The sequence below is a fragment of the Triturus cristatus genome, chromosome 7, assembly GCF_964204655.1.
Source record: "Triturus cristatus chromosome 7, aTriCri1.1, whole genome shotgun sequence".
NCBI classification, from domain to species: Eukaryota; Metazoa; Chordata; class Amphibia; order Caudata; family Salamandridae; genus Triturus; species Triturus cristatus.
The window spans coordinates 388,486,569-388,513,755 of NC_140590.1; the positions used below are offsets into that span (position 1 = coordinate 388,486,569).

Genomic DNA, 27,187 nt, shown 5'->3' on the forward strand with positions numbered 1-27,187 from the left:
ATCACTGCAAGAGATCTTCAATTCTGAACTTGTAATATACTTTTTCCATCCACAAAGTAACAGCTTTTTTCTTAAATTTGGAATGTGAAACGAATAGTGAATCCACCTGCATATTAACGTGACATTTATTGCTGTTGTAGGAAAAAATATGAAGGTAACTCAAGGCTTCAGCCACAGGAACTGCAGCAGAGCATGAAAAAGCATGATTCCCAAAACCTAAGCAGTCATTTTAAACTCATCGAACAGCAGAATTTTCTCAAGAAAGAAAAAACAAAATAATGCCCTGCTGTAGAAAAGATAGGCTGGAATCTATGCAGCAGCTGAGCACACTTTTCAAGGCCCCCGCTGTCCAGCACACAGAACCGAAATGTCCTCTTGCATGTGTGACTAACAAGCACAGTGGGTCGATGCCTATTAAATACATAGGAACTGTTACTCATTAGTGGCGCTTCCTTAGCATAAGGGGAAATTGGCAGCAGGAAAGCCAAAGTAAACTGAAGGAAACCCCATGGTGAGTGAGCTACTTGGGAGAAAGCACACGTTTCTTGAATTGTTTTCTATGGCAAAATAAGATCAAAGCATCTATTTTAGTATTTGAGGACCTCCCTTGAGTAGGCCGTCCTACTGTGCTTTGTTCTGTGTTTTGTTTAAATTTATCTGCAAGTAAAACATGATTGAAGGTTATTCCTCTTGATGCTGATTTTGTAAATTTAAGGCTGAAGTTTTTTTATTTTTTAATTACTGTTCAAAAACACCCTTAAGTTCTTATAATCAAAAGCTATGTTACTCATCCGCTCGGGTGGTTTGTAGCAGGTTTTCTGCCATTCCAATGAATTGAAATGCAGCTCTTTGATAGTTAATAGCTCACTGTTCTATATTGGGATTCAAACTTATAAACTGCAGGCAACAAATGGGACTGTCTGACAGAAGCAGTAATGCACTGACCTATTTACATTGCATGCACTTTGTGATCTGCATGGTTCACCAGCTTCCTTGAAACAGGCATTTTAACCTCCTCACTACTTTATGATGAATCAAAACTTCCACTAGACAAAACTCAGATCCCTCTGCAGCAAGTCCATCAATCTTCAGAGTTATCTTGACTTTTTAATGGTTGCCTGTAAATTGCTAGAAAGTCTGTCATATTTTTTGCACGCCACTGACTCATCTTCAGGTGGGATCTTTTGATGGCTTGTGTGCTGCTCAGTTTTCCTTGTGAATTTCCTTGTTCACCCAAACTCAACCATTTGCGCAGTTTGAATGCTAGGAAAATGTTGCATTATAGAAGGTGTAACACAAAATACAGATTTATAGACCAGTTTAAGATAATGGATGCTAATAATGAAGCACATGGGCACGTGCCTGTTTGGCCTAAACTGGAATCCCAGGTAACTATTTGTTCATTTTTCCTACTGGGCTCTCTAGACCTATCCCATCCATAGTTTGTAAGTCTTTGAGCGTTTGCTAATTTCTTGTCTTCAATTGCAGGTTTCCAGTCAGTAAGGTATTTGGGTTTGAGTGGTCAGTTGCGAGAACCCACAAAGACCAGGTAATTCTGTTTACATGCCTCATTGGGTTGGGAGTTGCTAGGTAAATAGATTCACAATCTGCACCCCTTTTGTTTTGCAGGTTTGTGAGACCGTACTATGAAAGCATTTACACAGGCAGACGTGAGTACAGGCAGAACAAATAGGTAATTGTTTGGTAGAGTTAAACTAGTGCATCTTGTACATTGTAGTATAACAACATACCTTACCCATGTTTTCTTCTGTTGCAGGTTTTGCAGATAGTACCCCACACATTTAAACAGGCGTACGTGAGTACAAGCAGAACAGGTAATTGTTTGGTAGAGTTAAACTATGGTGCATCTTGTACATTGTAGTATAACATACTTACCCATGTTTTCTTCTGTTGCAGGTTTTTCAGATAGTACCCTACACATTTAAACGGGCGAACATGAGAACAAGCAGAACAGGTAATTGCTTGGTAAAGTTAAACTGTGGTGCATCTTGTACATTGTAGTATAACATGCTTACCCATGTTTTCTTCTGTTGCAGGTTTTGCAGACAGTACCCCACACATTTAAACTGGAGTACATGAGTACAAGCAGAACAGGTAAATGTTTGTAGAGTTAAACTGTGGTGCATCTTGTAAATTGTAATATAACAATATACCTTACCCATGTTTTCTTCTGTTTTGGGTTTTGCAGACAGTACCCCACACATTTAAATGGGTGTACTTGAGTACAACAGAACAGGTAATTGTTTGGTAGAATTAAACTGTAGTGCATCTTGTATATTGTAGTATAACATACCTTACCCATGTATCTTTTCTTCTGTTGCAGGTTATGTAGACAGTACCCCACACATTTAAATGGGTGCACGTGAGTACAAGCAGAACAGGTAATTGTTTTAGTTGAGTTCCCTTATGGTGCACATGGTATACTGCTGTATCACACTGTGCCATAACAATCTTTACTTCTATTGAAGGCTCTACGGACAGTGCTACATGTAAGTTTGGAAGGGCAGAGAACAGAAATATCCAGGTAATTACACTCTACGTTTTGCCAGAGATGCCTCAGTACTATGTGACAGATTGCATTCATGAGCATTGGCGCCAACATAAGTCATGGTCCCTTTATTTTGCAGAATTGTGGCACATCAGGTTCAAACCGGGCGGGCACGGAAATGTTCAAGCGCAAAGCTGTAACTTTGGGAGAGTGCATTGCTTCACCACAAAGGAAGAAATGTTGCCTTGTATTCAAGGAAGAGTGGATGAAAGAAATTGTGGAGGCTGAGACACAGAAATCCCAAAGCAAGGTTTGTGTGCAACTCGGGGAGCTATTTCAATACAATCCAGATGTGGGCTTGATTTGCAAAGCATGTGCAGAAGCCAAGATTATTGGGGACTTGTCTACAGGGAAGAAATGGAGTGATGGCTGGAAACTGGATTACATGAAACGCCATCTAATTAGCAAAGTTCACGAGTCTGCCATGGTGATAATTAGAAACAGTAGTGCTACTGCCAGGTTTGGTTATGGAATGTGGGCAATGCTGACAGAAACTGCCACTGACAAAGCAAATAGAATGGAAGTAGTTCAACGACAAAGATCTATGCCTGAGGAGATAAAGATTCTCCTCAACAACGTGTTGCTGGCAGTCAAAATGAATACTTCAATGTTATCTGAACAAGACATTAATGACCACCTAGCTCTGTATGTGAAGATACCAGACAGCTGGAGGAGAAAGAACTATGCCTTTGAGTTCTTTGAGGCCATCGATAGCGTGATGCACTGTGTAGCTATGGCAGAACTTCGTCACGCTTGGTATCACACATTGATAATTGATGAGAGCACAGATATTTCTGTTACAAAAATGTTCATCCTGTACTTCAAGTTCCGACCTGTAACCTCAACTGAGCACAAAACACTGTTTGGGGGCATAGTGAAGCTGACTAGTTGTAATGCTGAGGCTATCACTACTGCTGTGAACGAATTCTATACTGCCAATGAACTGGACCTCATGAAAATTATTTTCACATCCGATGGTGCGTCTGTGATGCTGGGTAAGAATAATGGTGTTTCTACTTACCTTAAATAATCCGTTCCTCATCTAGTTGAGCAGCATTGTGTCTCCCATCGAGGAGATTTGGGAGTTGATGATGCCTGGAAGAAGGTTCCAATGATTAAAGAGATGGAGACATTCTTGAGGACTGTCTACACTGTGTTCTCCAGATCTCCTGCAAGGAAGTCCAAGCTGGATGAAATTGCATCGGTCACTGAATGTGAAGTGGTCTCTTTTCGACCACTGTATAAATTCCGGTGGCTCTCAAGGCATTTTGCTGTTGGTGCACTAATTCATAATTATGAGGCTGTTCTTAAGTACTTTGAGCATGAGAAAGTTGAGGAGAATGATCCAGTTGCTAAATATTGTCACAAAAAGCTACCAGACTCCAACTACCTTATTTCCCTTGCAGTACTTAATGACATTCTGGGTGAATTTGCATCTTTGTGCAAACTATTCCAAAAAAGTCATTTGACTACTGTTGAAGATGTACAGTATACAAGAGCAAAGATTGGGCAAATTAAGGAACAGTATTTGGGGCACTCTGTCTTTTGGAGCAGCAATGTAAGTGATGGTGTTGTACAAGGAAAGTCAAGAGTTTGACAGTGGGCCTATTTTGTCTTTTGTTTCCCTTCTTTGTGAGCACTTACAAAATAGGTCCCTGAAGATGAACTGAGAGACTGGGCACGTTTTGAATTCCAGGCAATAGCAACACAATCACATTTTGATTTTGGGACTTAGAATATAGAAAGACTTGTTGAAAAGTATAAAATTGTCTTGGTCCTGGGTGATTGTGAAACACCGGAAGATGTTATTCAACAATACAGAGACTATAAATCTGTGGTGGCAGAACATGTAAAGGGTGGGTTATTTACCACCTTTCAAGACATGGTGCATTTCACTGTACGCAATGCAGCTCAGTATAGTGTGGTGTCTCAGCTTGTTGATGTCTGTGCAACATTTCAAGCATCTAGTGCAGAATTTGAACGAAGATTCAGCCTCATGAATAATATCATGAGTAAATTGAGACATAGACTAGAGCAGAAGCATTTGGATATGCTGATGAGGACAAAGGCCTACCTCCTGAATGGGAAAGTTGACCTCTATAGAGTTTATCAGCACTGGAAAAATGGCAAGGATCACCGTGAGAAGCAACCATGTCACTCATCGAGTGATGGCACTTGACTTATATAAACGGCCCGCTCCCACAGTCCATGTTTGCCTGGATGTCACACTTTTACAAACTATCTCTGGCGGGATAGCTCAACATTACTCAGTAGCTTTCTCATCAAATTGTAAATATGTTATGTAATTTTGTAACTTATTGTGTATATGTGACCTTCTACAGGCTCTCAACATTTCCCCACCCATTGAACAGTATTCCAGTTAAGAATATTTAGTAAAATCTTATGATGGTACCACCATTGGAGTCTTGTGCTTTTCTAAACCTGAAGTGTACTTGCCTGTGTAACCAATTCATGTCATGCCGTGTTTATCCAAATTGCAAACCTGCCTTAGACCATTAACGTGGAGCTGTATGTATGGAAATGTACCATCTTTTCACATTTTTAAGTAAACGTTTGGAATGATATTTGGCACTTCACACACGCGGTCTGGTTCCTGGCACACATAGCCATGGTTGCAGCGCACAGAGACCCTCCACTGCCGCACACGAGGAAAAGAATTAGAGGGAACATTGACTATCAGTGTGGGGATTTCAGGATCTGTATACTCTAGTGCCAGAATTAGAGCTTTCAGTTCAGCCAGCTGTGCAGGGCAATCACCTAGTGACTGTGTAAATGTTTTGAGAGGCTGGAAAATTCCATCCTTCATTTTACCTATTACTGCTACTCCAGCGGAGCGGTATGTATGTTGTGTTCTAACTACGGGCTTGAAAAAACAATCTTGGGTCTTGGCTATAGAAGCAGCAAGGCTTAGCCTGATAATATCAAAAAACAAAAGAGCTGCCAGTGCTGCCCATTATTTAGCACATACTTTCATTCTAAGTGTAATCATCGAAAAATTAACACTGATGACTTCTTTTTCTGTCAGATTTAATCATAAATGACTTGAATTATAAAAAACACATAACACTACATTGTACCACAAACCTAAGGACTCATCTTAAAGTGATAAACATAATTTTTTGTATGCATATTTAACTTTTTACAAAAGACACAACAGAAAAACTTTTTTTCTATACAGGACAAACATTAAATACGTCACTCATACCCATTCATACAAATCATATCTGTACAAACCGAACTATTTTAGTAATGAATTATAGAGGCCATTGACCAGTAGTTTGAGGCCAATCCCGAGCTAAATCAAAATAGAGTTCTTTATGAATTATACATAATGTGTATCGATGGCCTCTATAATTCATTACTAAAATAGTTCGGTTTGTACAGATATGATTTGTATGAATGGGTATGAGTGACGTATTTAATGTTTGTCCTGTATAGAAAAAAAGTTTTTCTGTTGTGTCTTTTGTAAAAAGTTAAATATGCATACAAAAAAATATGTTTATCACTTTAAGATGAGTCCTTAGGTTTGTGGTACAATGTAGTGTTATGTGTTTTTTATAATTCAAGTCATTTATGATTAAATCTGACAGAAAAAGAAGTCATCAGTGTTAATTTTTCGATGATTACACTTAGAATGAAAGTATGTGCTAAATAATGGGCAGCACTGGCAGCTCTAACTACGGGCTTGGCAGGACCATCAACATAGACTATGAAGTTGTACTGATCTAGAGGTATAATCGTCATTTGCAGTTAGTGATGTGGCCCACTGTATCCATCAAGGATGCAAGGCTTTTACGTTCGGGATGCTGGCCTTGGTGACAGCCTCGAAGACTAGGAAGGGAGTCACAAAAGTATGCATTTCCCCTGAGCCAATGATCTTTTCGTCGCCACGACGGTCTGAACAGGAGTCACTATTTTTTCTGTAGGTGCAAAACTCATCTCTGCATTGGAAAATAATATGCGATTTATATGCAATTGGTACAATGTCACCCTCATTGAAAGTGAGATATGTGTAGCCTGTGGTCCCTGCGATTGCCCAGATCACCATGTTTGTAGTGTTGACACGTGTGTGTAAGTGTTTTGAATCTAGCATGTTAGTTTGTACTGAACACAAGATCGGTATATGTTCTGGTGTCCAATGTGCGCTAGAAAAGATTGAACGTATCAGTTCATAAAATGGTTTTACACTTTTTGCATAAACTGGTATATATGTTCTACCAACATTTCGAAAGCTCAAAAATGATTGTAGCTGTTTGCTTTGTTAGGATAAACAGACTTGATCCATGGTATGGGCAAACACATCACTCAGGAGGAATATGACTCGTTGCAATGCAAGTCATCAAAACGCGTGCCATAACAACACGATCGTTACAACGACTGCGTTGTTACCACGCAAAGCCATTACTACGCAAGTCACTACATCGACTTGCAGTAGATGGCGTGATGACATTAGAAATGCATAATTTACTATTTCAACTCCAGCCTACGTAACAGTAGGGAAGGTGTTGGAATAGTAAACTATACTATTATATGTTAGCACGCCATCTACTGCAAGTCGATGTAGTGCGTGGTAACAACGCGGTCGTTGTAACAACCCTGTTATAAGGGCATCGCGATATGATGCCCATGTTGTAGTGGCAGTTTGCCCTCAGGAGTGTTGACAACATACAGCGTGGGAAAGTTATGCCTTCAGTGGTTGTACCATTCGACGTCCGCTTGAAGGAGTTTTTATTACGTCCCAAAATGCCACATTATAAACACTTTTTGCATGCTATATACAACAAGCTTGGAAGGTTTCACAGCAGGAAGCTGCTGAGCTGAATCATGAGGTTGATGGAGTAAATTTAGAAAAGGCTTAGGCAGCAGAGGACAATGGTATGACTACTTTATGAACAAGAATGGTTACTTTGAGTAACATTGGGTCATCAGCTATTGACATCATACAGAGTGACATGTCTATTTTACAACACGGATAGAGTCAGCTTAGATCTACCATTTTATTAAGCTTTACACTGCAGATCCTAAAAAGTGGATGTGTACCCTGGGAGCACCTAAACCCCATCAATTTATTTCTGCCACACTATTTAACATGCGTGCAGAGAATAATGGCTAAAAAGGACACGATATAGACAATGTTAAACATAGAACATTTGTATCAATTGCCATTTACTGTACTGGAAACGCCATCAGCAAAATGGTTAATTCATGGATTTTTTTTATTTTTTATAAGGGGTTAGAGGAGAGATTTGTGCATGAGGCATGGATGTTACCTTTTGAATACAGGTGTTGAAATGGGGAATGTGAAGTTTTTCCTAATGGTTCAGACTGCGAGAATATTTTTAGCGTTTTTTTGGTTTGCAGGGAAGTTACACTTCACGGGGCTGCAAGGCTTCGAAAGTAAAATTTGCTTTTTATCTGATGGGTACCTCAGCTGCCGTAATTCATTCAGCATTCAGATTGCTCTGCAATGGAAGTAATTGGATGTTGAATGGCCAAGGTTGTTGTGGGATGAGACCCAGAGTACCCTATGTGGTAATGGTTTTTAGGGTCATGAGTTATGGTACAAATGTGCTTTTTCCACCAGCTAGCACAGTCAGAGGAGTGACGGTTTGGTCTTCAATTTCTATTTTTAATGAGAACTTTGATAGTGTGTGTGGAGGTCTTCCTCTGAAAGACAATAACTACTAAGCACTAACCTCTCACAACACTTCGGAGAACTTGTGCACCGCATATCTAATGCTTCAACTACTATAGGAGTAATACACTTTTTTAAAGCAATGGGGCTTCAGTCTGCTAATACCTTCCAGGCTGTCTACGGAGTGATTCCATCTTTCCTACACACCTTAGTTTTCAGCGTTTTTAGAAGAATACTGCTTATTCTATTTCTGATTGTTGGGATTCTCCTTCTATTTTTGCTGCTCCTCTATGAATGTGGATACAGTTCTTTGGTGCAACTTTATTTCCGGAATTGAATGACAAATGATTCGTGTCATTTTGACCTGTATAGTTACATTGCGTACAGCCTGTGTTCCACTGTCATCTGTGCACTTTTGAGTGTGCCTTGGATATATGCCTTGTAATGCAATTGGTACAAACTACGAATGTAAAATTTATGAGGAGTCTGTTGAGAATCCATTTTCAGAGATGTCCTACGCGATTGCCATTGTTGCAAAATGCATATTCTAAGCTTTTTGTGGATGGTTCAGCGCCTGGATTTTCGGATCTTGGATCGCCCTCTGCTGATGCACTTCTGGCTGTCACACCATCAGTAGCTGCTGAATGGGCTGAACATGACCATGCTTCTTCTTCGGAACTTGTGATTCCGGCACCAATTGGAACACCGTCTGGGAAACTAGGACCACCACGGTTCCTAATGACTCTTGGAACATTTAGAACATTTGTGGCATCTTTTTATTTTGAAATTATTTTTATGCAGATATTTCTTGCACATTTTCAAATTGACTTTTAATGCATTTTGGGGTTCATTATGACTGATCATGAAAGTGATTTATTTTTTAGATTTCTAGGTTTCAATTATACATATTTTGATTTTGATTTTAGGATACGTTTTTATATTTAGTGTGAAGTTTTCAGTCCCGTTACAGACAAGGAGTGGGTGTCGTGAGGTTAATAGGATGGGAGCACATACGCTCCCCGTTTCTAATTGTTCATGTTAAAAGTTGGCATCTTTAGAGACTATGACTTTCAGCACACTTTGCTTGTATGCTTGAATGCAATAGTGTACTTTGTTGGAAAATGGCTCTCTCTGAAGGGTCACTTTGTTGGCTTTAGTACTCTGAGCACTTCACCACTGCTAATCAGTGATAAAGTGTACATGCTTTCTTTTCTAAACACTTTAACATAACATAACATGTGTATTTGTAAAGCACACGCTCACCCGTAGGTCTCTTGGTGCTGAATAACAGATGTTTATTGTAGTAGTATTGTAATACACTTTGTAGTTGGTTTACACCTGTTTGGCCTATTTAATTTGCTTGTACTTCCCTTGTAAAGTGGTATACCATATACCCAGGGCCTGTAAATTTAATTCTACATGTGTGCATGCAGCACTGATTGTGCCACCCACACAAGAAGTCTTTCAAACCTGTCTCAGGCCTGCCATTGCAAGGCCTGTGTGATGCAGTTTACTGCCACTTCGACTTTCCATTAAAACCACTGGCCAAGCATTAAACTCCCCTTTTACTACACAGAAGTCACCCCTAAGGTAATCCCTAGAAAGCACAAAGGGTGTGTAAGTAAATGTAGGACATGTACTGTTAAATTTCACAAATCCTGGTTGTGACATACAGCTGAATTAGCTTTTCTCTACAATGAGGCCTACTCCTCTCATAGAGTATTATTTGGAATTACTTAAAACACATTTGGCTGTAATTCCTGATTAGAGAGGAGTAGCTTAATCATGTTTCACATCTTTGGAATAGAATGAGAAATCCTCTTTAGGGGTAAGGTTCAATTTAGCATTACTATTTTAGAAATGACACATTTAGAAAGTGGACATTTTTCTGCTCTTAACTTAGGTCTGTGTGCCTGCAGCCTGTCTTTAATACACGTCTGGGCTGGGTGACAGCTACATTTTATGCATTCCCTCTAGACAGCCACAAACGCAGTTAGGGTAGGTGGACAGATGACTCATCTGCTTCCTCTGCATTCTGATTCCCTTCCTCGGTAGGAAGGGGGTGAGGCAGATGATACATCTGAATAGGTTGAGTCCTGTCCCCACACACATGAGTGATTACCCCCCACAGATAGCCTAGCAGACAGGGCTAAAATAAAAGGAAACCTGTGCACTTCATGGAGCTGCTTTGAAGTTACCCCCACTACAAAGGCATTTAGGTAGAAGTACTGGCGCTCTGACCCTATCAAATCAGTCTGCTACTGGAGCTGTGAAGATCTCTGCCAGGAGAAAGGACTGCTGTGCTACTAATATTGCCACTCTGCTTGACTGACTGTTCTAAGGAACTACTTCACTGCTGTGCTGAGCTGCCCTGATGCCTACTGATTTCTGGCCTGCTGAGAACAAGGACTGGACCCCTCTCACTTGAACCCAAAGTGACTCCAAGGGCTCGCTGACTTGCCTGCTGTTTTTTGAAGTCTCAGGGTCACAAAATAATTCTTTTAACTCTGCTGGTGCTGCTGGACTCTGCAATCTGTGAGTTCTATTCTTGCCTGAGGTGCCCCCTCCTGTTCAGGGCCTCAGAAGTGGGTTCTGCAGCTGTTTTGCTACAAAATCGACGCATCGCCACCACTGCGACAGATCGGAACCAAGACTGTCCCCTTCGATGCCAACGCATTGTGAATTCGAAGATATCCCTGTACGGCTCGACAACGACAGGGCAACCTGACTGTGAGGTTTGACGATGATGAAGCACCGTTTAGAGGTCCCAACTGCGAGACTCGACTTTGACTCAGAAACCCGACTGCGTGAATCAGAAATGACGCATCATACTCACGATGATGACACTTTGCTCTATCCAAGGTACTTTGTCAGCAAGACCTCTTTGAGTCCTGTAGCTGACCTGCCCACCATTACAGTCAGCCTGAACCTTGAAATTGACCAGGTCTAGCATGACCTCAAGTAACCTTTTAGCGCCATTGACTTCTAAACACAATGTTTGGTTCATTCTTTAATAATTCATATCTCCAGTTCTACTTATTGGATTTTTGTTGTTTTGGTCTTGGTTTATTCAGATAGATGTTCCCTATTTTTCAAAACATATGTGGAGTCTGTGGTATTTTCATTGTATTACTGTGTATGTGTATTGCACAAATACTTCACACATTGTCTCTTTAGAGAAGCCTGGCTGCTCTGTGCCAAGCTTCGAGAGGGTGAGAACAGGTTATCTTTTTGTGTGTATCTAGTTTAACCTGACTAAAAGTGATGGTTTCTGCTGAGACAGGGTGCTTAACTCTGCCAAACAGAAACTCCATTTCTAACATACTTAGAAAGTGTTTTGCTTACAAAAATATGTCTTCATAGGCACATTATCATATCATCATACATTTTGTTCAAGGGCCAAGTACACTGTGCAAACTGCCTTGCATATTGTTGTCTGTTCGGAGACAGCTCTAAATTGGTAGAAGCAACCATGCCACCAGGATCAAAACTCAGGCACAATGTGAATGGGTCTAGATTTCATTATACAAACTGCCTTCAGCATTTGTTCGGCGGAGAAGCATTTCTATGGATTGTCATGGTGGCTCTTGCCTGATTTCCAGCCCTGCTAAATCTCATCACTGTTCTGAGAGGGATGGCGGCTATTTCTACACCTGACTGGCTTTCAGATGAAACCCGCTTCCAGGTAAATGGAGATTTACACCACTCCAAAGTATCTGTCAGAACAACATTTTCCCTTTGTTCTCTGGGCTAGGTAGAACTAGGTAGGAGTACAATTATATGAACTCCAAAAACAGAGAGTCACCCACTATAATCCAAAAGGGACTGGGTAATTGAAAAGTATAAAATGAAAGGCTCCCTTCTGTGCTATGTGCTATTTCATAAATCTGTCATCAGAGTGCACTGAGCCAGAGTTGTACCAGGGAGTAGTTTGACCCTAAAAAACCTTACAAAATTCTGTTTCCTCTATTTATACTTCTTGCCAAATTTATTTTTATTTAACAATTATCGAATTATCATCCACTACAGTTACATGTTGCTTATTTCATATTAATACATAATCAACAAATAAAAAGCGAAAATATCCACAAATTCAAAAACGTATATATAAACATCAGTACAATCATATCAGTTCACATATACAAATAAAATAAATCTCCTTCATATAAAAATTCTAAAACTTTTTTAAATAATTCATATGCTTCTCATCATAGAACTAGTATCAATGTGGCGTTTCGGCAGATTATCTTGTCGATGTGTATTTTGTTGTTTTGTGAGTAGTTGATTTTGTTTTTTTTCTTTCTAGTGGGATATCGTTTTTGCTGTCTCTGCAGAGTAGGTGCTGGTGAGTGTAGCAGTCTCTTGCAAGTGAATCGTATAGTTTTTGAGTATATAGATCTTTGTGATAAAGGCACACATTTTTTTTACTTACTTATTTTGCACAGTGTTGGTTGTTGTTGACTTGTTTGTGCAGTCTCCTTTCTTAGTAAAGATAATGGCTAGCTGCAGGATTACTGCTCAGCAGGTTGTTGGTATGATTTTTGAGTTTTCCTCTGACCATGGTTCAGAGACTGACTCTCCATCTGAGGCAGAGGAGGCTGGGGAAGATTCGGGCAGTGAGTTTTCTCTCCACATGGCATCATCGAATGATGAAGCTACTCTCAGTGCGGATGAAGCTACTCTTAGTGCGGATGAAGTGCCTGTGTTAGTGGGGCTGCAAGGCTTCCCGTTGGTATAGTGCGACAAGAGGCATCTGGGTAGCAGCCTGGGGCTGCAAGGCTTCCAGTTGGAAGTGATGACCTCTGGGTTGCCCCACGCATGGTGCAGCCGGCATTGCCAGACTTTACTGGTGTTCCAGGGTGTGAATACAGAAATCTTTTTGCCGATACATTTTTTTCAGTTGTTTATAGATGATGTGATTTTGGCAGAGATTGTTGAGCAGACAAATTTGTATGCCGAACAGTTTTTAACAGTGCCAGCCTTAAGCCCCATTCTAGAGCGACCAGGTGGACTCCCACAAATCTGTAAGAGATGAAGAAGTTCTTGGGTTTAACTTTTTTGATGGGCTTGCTAAGGAAGCCATCAATGTCTTCATATTGGTCTACTAGTCCCTTGATGGCAACGGCTATATTTCCGACAGTCAGGAGTCGTGATAGGTATTTGCTTCTGCTTCGGATGCTGCATTTAATCGATAATGGTTTAGCGTTGCCACGAGATTACCCTGAGTGTGACCGTCTTTTTAAGATTCGGCCTGTCATTGATCACTTTGTAGATCGATTTTCTGAGATCTATGCTCCAGGGAAACATGGTCTTGTTCAAGGGCCGCTTGGTTTTTAGGCAATACATTCCTAGTAAGAGGGCACGCTATGGAATTAAGCTGTATATGCTGTGTGACAGTAGGATTGGATATGTCTCTAATTTCAGGGTGTACACTGGTAAGGAATCAAGGATTAACCCCCCTGGTTGTCCGTCCACTTTTGGAGTGACTGAGAAAATTGTGTGGGAACTTGGTAGAGGACTTTTTAACAAAGGTCACCATTTATATGTAGATACCTTCTACACTGGTGTGCGGTTGTTCAGGGAATTGGCCAAAGTGGACACTGTTGCTTGTGGCACAATCCGCTCTGACAGTAAAGGTTTCCCAAAATAACTTGTTTGTCAAAAGCTTGTACGGGGACAGTGCAGTGTGTTGCATTGCGAGGAACTTCTAGCTGTGAAGTTTTCAGACAGGAGAGATGTCTACATGTTGACTATCATCCACGATGAAAGCACTTCACCTGTCACCGTTTAGGGTCAGGTTGCTGAAGCGCGCAAACCTGTGTGCATTCTAGACTATAATAGGCACATGGGTGGTGTTGACAGGGTAGGTCAGAGGTTGGAACCTTACGCTGCTCTTCGTAAGGCTTCCATTTGGTATAAGAAGTTGGCTATCCATCTTTTCCACTTGGCAACCTTTAATGCTTTTCTTGTTTTCAAGGATTCTTGTCCTGAGTCAAAGATGACTTTTGCTAAGTTTCAGGAGTCTGTAATAGGCAGCCTTGTTTTAGTGGAATAGGCAAGTGTTCCTAGAGTTGGAGTGGTGGAGGATGTGGCTAGATTGAAAGATTGCTACTTTCCTGATCCCATTCCTCCCACACCCTCTAAAGACTTTCCCTGTAGGAGATGTAGAGTCTATTGGCGAAGAGGTACTTGGAAGGAGACTCGTATGTACTGCCCCGAGTGTCCTTCTAACCCCTGGGCTGTGTGTGCCTGCTTGATTTAGAATAAGTTTTGGGAGAATCCATGAGTGGTAAAGTGAACTGCCTGGTCTCTATTGTTTAATATTTTTTGTTCAGTTTCAAGGTTGGCATTTGTGTAGTTTATTTTGTTTCAGATTTATGTTAGTAGATGAGTATCTACTTGCAATTTGTTTGTGTTTTCTTATTTGTATAAAAAAAGCCTAAAAGTGATGGCGGTGTGCATGGAGTGGTGCTTGGTTGGTGGTGTGTGTGGACTGGCGCATGGCTGGTGGTGTGTTTGGACTGTGGTTAGGCTGGCGGTGTGTTTGGACTGGCGCTTAGCTGGTGGTGTGCGTGGACTGGCGCTTGGCTGGTGGTGTGCGTGGACTGGTGCTTGGCTGGCGGTGTGTTTGGACTGGCGCTTGGCTGGCGGTGTGTTTGGACTGGCGCTTGGCTGGTGGTGTGCTTGGACTGGGGCTTGGCTGGTGCTGTTTTTGGACTAGCGCTTGACTGGTGGTGTGTTTGGACTGGCGCTTGGCTGGTGGTGTGGATGGACTGGCGCTTGGCTGTCGGTGTGTGTGGACTGGTGCTTGGCTGGCGGTGTGCGTGGACTGGCGCTCGGCTGGCGGTGTGTGAGTAGTGACTAGCTGCTGGTCCCTACACACACTGCTAGCCAAAGGCCACTCCACACAATCCGTGAGCTGGTGTGGTTGCTGTGTCAGGAATGTGGGTGTTTGAAAGTGATGGGCCCTTGAATGGCGCAGTCTGCTGGTGTGAGTGTTGTAATGTAATGTAATGGGCCTGCAGCTGGCGGTGTGAATGTTTTTGTATGTGTCAGACGCATGAAAGGTGTATGAATGGCCTGTAAAGACGTTGATGCCTTGTCGTGGCTTTACAGCTCACAAGCTGTGAGTCAATGGTTAAGTTTCTCATCCTTTCAATTATTAACAGTGCATTTCTTTTTTGTGAAATCTCTGGTTAATACAACTATATATACTGAACCATCACTCACCCTCGTGCCAAATCCAACCAGTATGCATGTGTACTTGAGGAATAGGTGGTTGTGTAGAAAAAAATTTCTTTTCTGTTTTTGTCGAGCAGGGTGTAGCTTGTCCCTTTTTTGTGAATGCTGTAATATGTTGGTTTTGTGCCTGGTGTGTGAATGGTCTTGTGTGTATCATGTATGAAGGGTGTGTGAATGGTCTGTAAAGCGGTTGGGGCCTTGACGTGGCTTTACAGCACACGAGCTGCGAGTCATTGGTTTAGTTTTTTGTCCTTTCAATTATTGACAGTGCATTTCATTTTTGTGAAATCTCTTGTTAATAAAATTTTATACACTGAACCATCACTCGCCCTCGTGCCAAATCCAACCAGTATGTGTGTGTGCTTGAGGAATAGATGGCTGTGCAGTAATCTTTGTCTTTTTGTCCCTCTGCCAAAGTGTACATTTCATCTAAGAATAACCTACCAACTGTAGATTTTGTCATAAACTAAACACCCATGGGTGTACATGGTGATGTCTCTCTTGTGGATCCCAACAAGTTATGTTACCCACAATGTCCTGCAAACCTCAAAATGTGACTGTGACATTTGTCTTGCATTATTGTGCTCAAATTTTCACGCTGCAGAAAGTAACACCAAATTTCTAACCCCCCAGCATTTCTCCATGTATCCCAATAGAAATGGTACCTCACTTGTATAGGTGGGCCAAGTACCCGCGGCAGGGAAGGGCCCACAACCTATTGATGCGACATCAAAATTACCTATTACAAACCAACCAGGTTTTGCAAGGGGGGTCCCAATCTTTTTGGCCCTGGGCTCCGTGGCCCTCTAGGGAAACCTACCAAAGCCACACATTTCTGGAAACTAGACACCCAGGGGAGTCCAGCGAGGTATGAAAATCACTTTTTTTCTCATATTTCTGTGTGGGAAAGTTTTGGAATCTGCGTGGATCCCCAATTTTCTCCCACCCAGTGTTCCCCCAGGTCTCCCGATAAAAATAGTACCTCACTTGTGTGGGTAGGCATAGTGGCTGCAACAGGAAATGGCTCAAATCGTACTGTGGAGACAGTGAGGTATCATTTTATGCGGGAGACTCAGGGAAACGCTGTGGTGTAGGACATTTGTGCCGGCATGGTGATTCCACACAAAAATATGTGGAAAATATGGTTTTGTCTGCTAAATTTGAGGTTTGCGTGGCATTGTGGGTAGGAAAACTTTGGGGGATCCACGTAAGCCATACCTCATTGGACTCCCCAGGGTATCTAGTTATCAGAAATGTTTGGGTTTGGTACTTTCCCAAGATGGCAGTTGAGCCCAGGGCCAAAATCTCAGGTCCCCCCCTGTCTCCACAGTACGATCTGGGCCATCTCCTGTTGCAGCCACTATGCCTACCCACACAAGTGAGGCACCATTTTTTATCAGGAGACGGGGGGAACGCTGGGTGGGAGGAAATTTGTGGATCCACGCAGATTCCAGAACTTTCCCACACAGAAATGTGAGAAAAAAGTGATTTTTTCAGTGAAATGTTAGGTTTGCCGGGGATTCTGGGTAGGAGAATGTTGGGGGACCCATGCAAGCCATACCTCACTGGACTCCCCCGCGTGTCTAGTTTCCAGAAATGTGTTTGGGTTTGGTAGGTTTCCCTAGATGGCCGCCGAACCCTAGGCCAAAAACTCATGGGACCCCCTTGCAAAACCAGGTTGGTTTGATAGGTAATTTTGATGTTGCCTCAATAGGCTTAGGGCCCTCGCCTGTTGCAGATCCTTGACCCACCCATGCAAGTGAGGTACCTTTTTTCTCGTAAGACTTTGGGGACCGCGAGGTGGGTGGAAATTTGTGGATTCACGCAGATTCCAGAACTTTTCACCACAGAAATGTGAGGAAAATTTGTTTTTTTTGACAATTTTTTAGGTTTGCAAGGGATTCTGGGTATTAGAACCTGGTGAGAGCCAGTCAAATCACCGCATCCTAGATTCCCCTGGGTGTCTAGTTTTCAGAAATGTATAGGTTTGCTAGGTTATCCTAGGTGCCGGCAGAGCTAGGGTTAAAAAACTACAGCTAGGCACTTTGCCAAAAAAGGGTCAATTTTTACTGTGAAATTGTGGTGTGTCCACGGTGCCTTTTGCGCCGTTTCCTGTCGCGGGCCCTAGGCCTACCCACGCAAGTAAGGTACCATTTTTTGCGGAAGACTTTGGGGAACGTGGGGTGGGTGGAAATTTGTGGGTCCACGCAGATTGCAGAACTTTCCACCACAGAAATGTGAGGAAAATGTGTTTTTTTGGACAATTTTATTGGTTTGCAAGGGATTCTGGATAACACAACCTGGTGAAAGCCAGACAAGTCACCCCATCCTGGATTCCCCTGGGTGTCTAGTTCTCAAAAATGTATAGGTTAGCTAGGTTTCCCTAGGTGCCCGGCAGAGCTAGGGTTCACAATATACAGCTAGGCACTTTGCCAAAAAAGGTAATTTTTCACTGTGAAATTGTGGTGTGTCCACGTTGTGTTTTGCACCGTTTCCTGTCACGGGCACTAGGTCTACCCACACAAGTGAGGTGCCATTTTTCTTGGAAGACTTTAGGAAAAGCGGGGTGGGTGAAAATTTGTGGATCCACGCAGATTCCAGAACTTTCCACCACGGAAATGTGAGGAAAATGTGTATTTTTTGACAAGCTTTTAGGTTTGCAAGGGATTCTGGGTAACAGAACCTGGTGGGAGCCAGTCAAGTCACCCCATCCTGGATTCCCCTGGGTTTCTAGTGTTAAAAAATGTATAGGTTTGCTAGGTTTGCCTAGGTTCCGGCAGAGCTAGGGTTCAAAAACTACAGCTAGGCACTTTGCCAAAAAAGGGTCATTTCTCACTGTGAAATTGTGGTGTGTCCACATTGCGTTTTGCGCCGTTTCCTGTTGCGGGCGCTAGTCCTACCCACACAACTGAGGTACCATTTTTCTTGGAAGACTTTGGGGAAAACAGAGTGGGTGGAAATTTGTGGATCCACGCAGATTCCAGAACTTTCCACCACAGAAATGTGAGGAAAATTAGTTTTTTTGGCTGATTATTTAGGTTTGCAAGGGATTCTGGGTAACAGAACCTGGTGAGAGCCAGACAAGTCACCCCATCCTGGATTCCCCTGGGTGTCTAGTTTATAAAAATGTATAGGTTCACTAGGTTTCCCAAGGTGCCGGCAGAGCTAGGGTTCAAAAACTACATCTAGGCACTTTGCCAAAAAAGGGTCATTTTTCACTGTGAAATTGTGGTGTCTCCACCTTGCGTTATGCGCCATTTCCTGTCATGGGAAATTTCTGGATCCACGCAGATTCCAGAACTTTCTTCCACGGAAATGTGAGGAAAATGTGTTCTTTTGGACAATTTTTTAGGTTTGCAAGGGATTCTGGGTAACAGAACCTGGTGGGAGCCAGTCAAGACACCCCATACTGGATTTTCCTGGATGTGTAGTCTTCAGAAATGTATAGGTTTGCTAGGTTTCCCTAGGTGCCGGCAGAGCTCGGGTTAAAAAACTACAGCTATTCACTTTGCCAAAAAAGGGTAATTTTTCACTGTGAAATTGTGGTGTCTCCACGTTGCGTTTTGCGCCGTTTCCTGTCGCGGGCACTAGGCCTACCCACGCAAGTGAGGTACCATTTTTCTCGGAAACCTTTGGGGAACGCGGGGTAGTTGGAAATTTGTGGATCCACGCAGATTCCAGAACTTTCCACCACAGAAATATGAGGAAAATGTGTTTTTTTAACAATTCTTTAGGTTTGCAAGGGATTCTGGGTAACAGAACCTGGTGAGAGCTAGTCAAGGCGCACCATCCTGGATTCCCCTGGCTGTCTAGTTTTCAAAAATGTATAGGTTTGCTTAGGTGCCAGTAGAGCTAGGGTTAAAAAACCACAGCTAGGCACTTTGCCAAAAAAGGGTCATTTTTCACTGTGGGGATCCACGCAGATTCTAGAACTTTCCACCACAGAAATATGAGGAAAATGTAATGTGTAAATGTAATGTAGGCATACTTGTATAGCGCACTGTCACCACAAGGGTATCCTGGCGCTTAGATTACCAGTCAGCCATTGCGTGTACCAACCAAGATAGACAAGAAACTAATCTCTGGGAAACAGTCTGGTTTTCAGTTCTTTCCTAAAACGCGACAAGGTTTTCAGCTGTCTAAGCTCCAAAGGCAGGGCATTCCAAAGTCTGGATGCTGAGAAAGTAAAAGATCTGCCACCCATGCGAACTTTATTGACGCAGGGAACACAGACCAAATTAGCCGAGGAGGAACGCACGTGTCTAACAGTAGAATACCTTACGAATTTCTTTTGCAGCAACTTTGGCCCAGTTTTGTGTATAGCCCTGTAGACAATACAGAGTGCCTTGAATTGGACTCTCTGCACAATAGGCAGCCAATGTAGATCCTTTAGGGCAAGTGAAGTGGAGGCACTACGTGGCTGGTTAAGCGCCAACTTAGCCGCCATATTCTGTATCTTACCTGCATTCCCTAAGTGTCAGACCTGTCAGTCTTAGGGTGGTCTTCGTCAAACATTTTGCTTTCATCCTCCATTTTTGCTGATCTCGTTTTTGAAGGCCTCCCCAATGCAAACCAGTGCTAAAGTGCATGTGATCACTCCTTAAGTCATGCTAACATTGGCTTATACCAATCAGCATACTTAATTCACTTATAGATCCCTAGTAAAGTGGTACTACATGTACTTAGGGCTCATAAATTAAATTCTACTAGTGGATCTGCAGCACTTATTGTGCCACCTACTTATGTAATTTTTTTTTATCAAAGAGGCTGGAGTACTCAACAGAAAGGCCTTACAATAATCCACTCTGCTTAGGATGATACTCCATACCACCTGAGGTCTAGCTGAGGTAGGTAGAAAAGGGAGTATCTTCCGAAGAGTCCGAAGCAGGGATAGACAGGTATTCACAGTTTTATTTACCTGAGAATGTAGTTGTAAATTACTGTCTAACATCACTCCTAAGTTGCGCACTGTCTTAGCGGGCAGTAGAGAGTTGTTAGCCGGACCGGGCCAGAAATCTACTGGAAGGGGTCGCAGAGTTTTACCTGCAGTACAACATCGGACTTCAGTTTTTTCCCCATTAAATTGTAATGAGTTTTCTCTCAGCCATTCTGATGTTCTGTGCATGCAACTATGGAATTTTTCTAAAGACACTGCTTTATTGCTCTCAATAGAGAAGACAAGCTGGGTGTCATCCGCATAGTTAATGACATCAATGCCAAAGGATTTTATCAGGATAATGGGGTGGAGATGCAGGTTAAACATAATAGGGCTGATTGCCGAGCCTTGTGAAACCCCCTGTCTAACATCCTTATTCAGAGAGATCAATGGTGACAAGGTCACTGCCTGCTGCCTTTTCGAAAGATAAGAATGCAGCCGGTCCCGTGCACCGCCCGCCACACCCAGCTCCTCCAATCTCTTAATCAAGATCCGGTGGTTAACCGCATCGAACGCTGCCGACATGTCGAGTAGCACTAAGAAAACTGTCTGACCACTGTCCGCCCACATTCCCAGGTCATCCAAGACCGCCACCAAGGCAGTCTCGACCCCATGTGCAGGTCGGAATCCAAATTGGACTTCGTCCAGAAGCTCATTTTTTTCAACAAATTTTGAAAGAGATTTACTCACTACTTTCTCCAAGATCTTAATTGGATACGGTAGCAAGGAGATGGGCCTGTAGTTAGAGGGACACTGGGGATCCAATGTAGCTTTTTTTAGCAGTGGAGAGACAACTGCCTTTTTCCAGCAGTCTGGTACTACACCATTGGTTAGGGACTGACAGCAAATTTGATAAAGATATGGAAAAAATTCACCACCAAACAGTTTCCAAAACTTGTGTGAAAGTGGATCCATAAGTGAACAAGAGGAGATGCTAGCTGCAATGGCATTGAATTCCTCTTGTGAGGGAACTTGGAATTGATCCAGAAATGTCATATGTTCCCTGTAATTTATACAAAAGTTTGTAGGAGTGGTAGGCTGGCACGCATCATCATTCGTAGAGGATTTTAACCCATTTAACATTTTATTAATGTTTTCCTTGAAGAAGATTGCTAAATCATCACACAATTGTTGTGATGCCGGAATTTTAGCTTTTGCACAGTCTGGATTAGACAAGTCTCTTACAATGCTAAACAAAGTTTGAGATTTATTAGTAGACTGTAGAGTAATTTCTTCAAGATATTTCGCCTTAGCTTTGCCTATCGACTCTTTATAACTATATAGTCGAATTTTTAAGGCTACTTTGTCTATCTCTAAGTAATTGCTCCTCCATTTCCTTTCTGCATGTTTGCAGCTAGTCTTCATCAACCTTAGTTCTTCATTATACCAGGGGGCTGAAGGCTTTTTACAACTTTTAATTTTCCTCACTGGAGCTATCTGATCCAGAGAATTAGTAATTTGATGACACAGGTTCTGGTAGTTCTCCTCCACTGACTCGTGAATATCGAATCTGTCGTCAACAAGCCGGGGAAGATCCACTAATTTTAATATTTTAGACCATTCTCTACTAGTCCGTGTGACAGTCAGGTAGGCAGCTTGTTTTTGACGGTTAGCTACCTTTAAGGAGAAAAGAACCAAAAAGTGGTCCGTCCAGCTCAAAGGAAGTATTTTTTTAAAAACTGCGTCTTTTTCACCAGAGAAGATAAGGTCCAGCACAAGGCCCCTCTGGTGAGTAGGACATAGCGCCAGCTGTTGGAGGTTGTCATTCTCACAAGCCTGACAACGCTCTTTTTTAAAGCTTTGTCTAGGATACCATTCTCCCAGAGATTAAAGTCTCCAAGGATCAATAGTTTAGAATGAGAGTTTGATAAGTTATATATAGCATCAATCAATTCTTGATAGGCATAAGCTGCTCCACCTGGCAGTCTATAACAGAGTAAGCCTGTACATAAAACACCATTAGTATCCTTGAGTAAAAACCCAAGTGATTCAAGTCCTGGGATATCCTCTACACAGAGTGGGGTGAGATTGCAAGTATCTTTATAGATAAATCCTACTCCTCCCCCTCTCCCATCCACCCTGGGTTTATGACAGATTTTATATCCGGGAGGGCAGGCTAAACCCAACTCAACTTCTCTGTCTGCCCGTGCCCAGGTTTCTGTGAGAAACAGGACATCCAGATTATGATCTTCCAATAATATATAAGTTTCCAAATGATGTTTTGGGAGGGATCTAACGTTAATCAATCCACAATTAAGCGCATCTAGCGTGGCTAGCTTAGAAATATTCTTACCACCGATGCCGCTTTCATTATTCAAGGTCTTATCCATCCGAGTGTTAACCAACAGAAGTTAATCTCTAGAATAGACCAAACGGGGGGAAATAGGGGCGGCATGACTGGCACTGGGCGCGTCCAGAGCGGAAAATGTGGGTTATTTGACAATGTTTCAGGTTTGCAAGGGATTCTGGGTCACAAAACCTGGTGGGAGCGAGTCAAGGTACCCCATCCTAGATTCCCCTGGGTGTCTAGTTTTCAAAAATGTATAGGTTTGCTAGGTTTGCCGAGGTGCCGGCAGAGCTAGGGTACAAAAACAACATCTAGCCACTTCGCAAAAACAGGGAAATTTTTCGTTGTGAAAATGTGGTGTTTTCACGTTGCGTTTTCAGCCGTTTCCTGTTGTGGGCACTATGCCTACCCACACAAGTAAGGTACCATTTTTATCGGTAGACTTAGGGTAATTCATATTTGTAAAGGAACTGTTATTACCTATTGACTTTCAATGCATTTCTGCCTTCCAAATGAAAGACAATGTGTAAAAAAGAAGTCATTATGAAAAATGACGATAATTCTCATGCTAGTATGAGTATTCACAATTTCAGAAATGTGCAAATATCTACTGTTTCTAAACTCTATATTTTGTTTCCATTTCAGAAATACATAGGTGTAAGTCAGTCAGTCAATTAGTCTTTATTTTGATTATCAAAATCATTAAAGACATCATACATCAATAATTAAAAGTCTAACAAATTCAAGTAAAACCATTTGATACATTCATATAAAAACTTGTTGCAAAAATAGATCACAAGAATAAAACAGCATTAAAACTAGTCAAGCAAGATAAATATCAATTTACATGAGTCACTAGTATGCCACGTGAGGGGGCTTTCACAGTTTGAAAAACTACAACACTCACTCTATAAATAGAATGGAAATTTATATACATGAGCAATAAAATTAGGCAATTATAAAAACTCATGGGTACTAAAACTATTGTAAAAAAAAAAAAAAGCTGTCACGACTGTAGTGTCCTCATCATTTTTACTCGAATGAACCACATACATCCCAAAAATTTCGCAACGGCAATCGCTATAGGCTCACATGTGTCTGACTTTAGAATCATTAGCGCCTCTACACCCGACCTTGTGCCGAGAATTGAACAGATTAGTTTGAGCCATCTCTTCCTGGCTTGTAAGCGGGGCAAACAAACAGAACATGTGCTATAGTTTCCTTCTGTAATGGACATACAGTGCATTTAACTTCATTCGTAGAGTGCCATTTGCAAGTAAAGGATTTAATTGGGAGAGAACCCACTCTAAACTGATGGTATCATTTCCTATCATTGGGTACAGTAATGAAGTCCCAATAGCATTTGTACTTGTGCTCTTGTTTATGCTCCAAAAATTCCCTCATCAGCGTAGGCCATGTTAGGGATGAGAATCGCTTCAACATAATCATGTTCCAGTAGGCGGCCTTAAATTCTTTCTTAGATTCAAAAGGGTTTCCTACGGGATTCTCCCATAAGATACTCATCCTCATATTACTCAAGGTATCTTTTAACCTTCTTAACCAGGTGATCATACATGAGCTATCAGCCCCCCTGGTTTCAAGAAGTGCTTGGGCGTACAGGGACAGTTCAGGAATAACCCAGAGCCTTCTCCATTATGCCACGGGTCTGTAATGAGCTATATCCTCGATTTTATGGCAGCCCAAGTCTAAATAAAGAGGCAACAAAGGTGTTGATTGTGGAAGACCTAACAGAACTCTCAGAAATTAGTTTTGGCCTGTAGTCAAGGGTGCTAGATCCTCAAAGCCCTACAGCTCCGCCCCGTATAATACCGAGGTGCTGATTTTAGTTTTATATATCTGTATAACAGGCACCACTGGCTTATTATGGGAAAGTCTCTGTTCCTTCCTGAGTACTCCTGTCAGTTGGGCATGTTTGAGAGCCAGCATATCGATCTGGGGTTCCTATTTAGTTTTCCTCCTAACGTGATTCCCAGATATGTAAAAACGTCAGTCTGCTCTAGTTGGACTTTGTTCATAGAGACACTCCCTTTGATGACTTTACAATTGTGGAGAACCATAAACTTGGTCTTCTCCACATTTACCACAAGATCATGATCGTGGTAAAACACCTCAAACCTAGTAAGGGCTGACTGCAGCCCCTTCTAAGTCTTGGAAATTATCAGAGTGTCGTCTGCAAACATTAGAAGTGGTATCTTCATGCCTGCCAGGCTAGGGGCGTCTGTGGGGTAGTTAGAATAATACTGCACAACCTTGTTAATGAATAGAGAAAACAGGGTGGGTGCGAGAACACACCCCTGACGAACCCCCTTGAAAATGGGGAACTTATCTGTAACTTCACCATTTATTCCCCAGCGAACCTGAGCGAAATTGGAATTGTGTAGGGTGATTAGGATAGCCAATATTTCCGATGACACCGCCATATCCATAAAAGCTCTCCACATCTTTGCGCAGGGCACTAAAAGCCGATTTGAGATCGATGAACGCTGCTTATTATGTACCCCCTCCTATAATGACCACCCGCCAGTAAATAATCATAAACCTAAAAACCTGGTCTATAGTGCCAGTATGTGGCCGAAACCCTGCCTGTAATGGTGACATAATCTCTGTTTCATCCATCTACATCTGGATTCTACATTATAACAGCCTGGCTAAGATTTTGTGGATGCAGTCGATAAGGCTTATTGGCCTATAGTTCCCAGGTTTAGATCGATCCCCCCTTTTAAAAATCAGGATGATCTCTTTCCGGGATGGGAGCGCCACTAGCTATAGCATTAGCTAGTAGCTGAATATAAGTCACCCAATTATCCCTGTCATGCATAAACAGATCCGCTGGTATACAGTCTAGGCCAGGAGCCCTGCCTTTCGGGATTAATTTGAGGGCATTTTGGACCTCTAACCTAGAAAATTGTAGGTTGGCGGTAGGGTTGGTCATAATAAATTGGTCGGTGGTATCATCACTAGCAGCAAACTGGGCCTCAAAATGTGAGGTCCATAGCTCGGGAGTGATTTATTATACCACAAGGCTGTCTTGGGGCAATTCTCTTTCCTAGATATTTGTATCTTTTGAGTAATTTTTTTTTAACGTTTTGTGACCAGCTCTGTATGGACCTGTAAAATGGTTGAATTTATATCCTCCTGGGTATTGCAATTAAGGAGGGTGGCTGTTGAGCGCTCAACCAGCACCTTCATCCGTTCTAGGTGCCCTTCATTGGCAATAACCTTAGCCCATTTGACTCTCCTGGAGTCGTTGGTGAGCTTAACTTCTACAGTAGCCTTCGCAGTTCCCTGATAATTATAAATGGGGAGACCTGGAACCTTCAGTGAAAGGACGAGGGGATTTGGATCACTTTCGGTCCGTTCCTGTACTACCATATCTTGTACGGAGTACCAGAATTCCAAGTTCAGAAAAATATAGTCAATACGCCTGCTTCTCAATCCATTATTGAAGGTATGAGAGCCCCGCCTATCTGACTGAGACCTCCCATTCACTGCCCTTACTCCCCGTTCCAGTCATAGCCCTTTCAACTGTAATGCAGACTCAGTCCATCTTTTTATAGGCAGGAGATCAAGGGACGGAATGTCCCATTGTGCGTCCTCCTCAATACTGAGGATGCCATCCTCTTCGTTAAGGGGCTCAAAGGTGAAGTTGAAATCCCCTACTATTATCAGATTACTGCGTCCCCTGTGCTGATCTAAGAAGCTATCTAAGAGCGCAACTGTACTAAAACCTCTACCCCCTGGGGTCCCTCTATTGTAGACATTGATAACCAATATATCCGGAACATTACCCATCCGGAGTCTGATGACTATTATATCCCTACTGTCGATATGGACTTCCTCCACTTTGTAGCCTGGGTGATAAGTTTGTTCTAGAGCCCAGGTTTCCTGAAATGCCCAAATATCGTGGTTGTCAATGAATGCTGACCATTCAGGTGAAGATATTTTAGAAGAAAGACCAGCAACATTCCAACCGACTAATGATAAATTTGTTTTTTTGGGCCCTTGGTTTAGAGTGTTGGGAGTAATCAAGGGGTTGGGAGCGTTGGCATTATCCAAATCCATCTCCCCAGATCCGCTAATGGGCGTGAGAAATCCTGCAATGAGGGGTGTAGAAAGTTGGTCCACCATCACTGCACTACGTCTGTCCACCCCACCTTGTCCTTTGTCCCTCAAGGTGTCAATGCCTCCCTCATATCCTGCCCCTACCTGTTTGGTGTTCCTGTTTCGAGTAAGTTCCGTAATGTTCGTAGAATTAGGTTCAAAAACGTTCTCACAAATTTCCCTTAGATCATGTGTGCCTGTGGAGGATAGACCGGTAATAGAACCAAGTCAATCAATGTCATCTAAGGAGGCAAAGATGTCAAAATGGTTATATGTAGGGACTGAATAATTATATTTGTCATACGCTTGTAATACCACCCCAGTGTACTGCACTTATTATCTGAAGGTGGTTGGTAAAAAAAAGCCTAGAGGGAG

General features: G+C 42.2%; 1 pseudogene; it reads left to right on the forward strand.

Moving 5' to 3' along the window:
- The first annotated feature begins 2,687 nt into the window (after window positions 1–2,687).
- On the forward strand, window positions 2,688–4,166 carry LOC146809758 (zinc finger protein 862-like; annotated as a pseudogene).
- The last annotated feature ends 23,021 nt before the right edge of the window (window positions 4,167–27,187 follow it).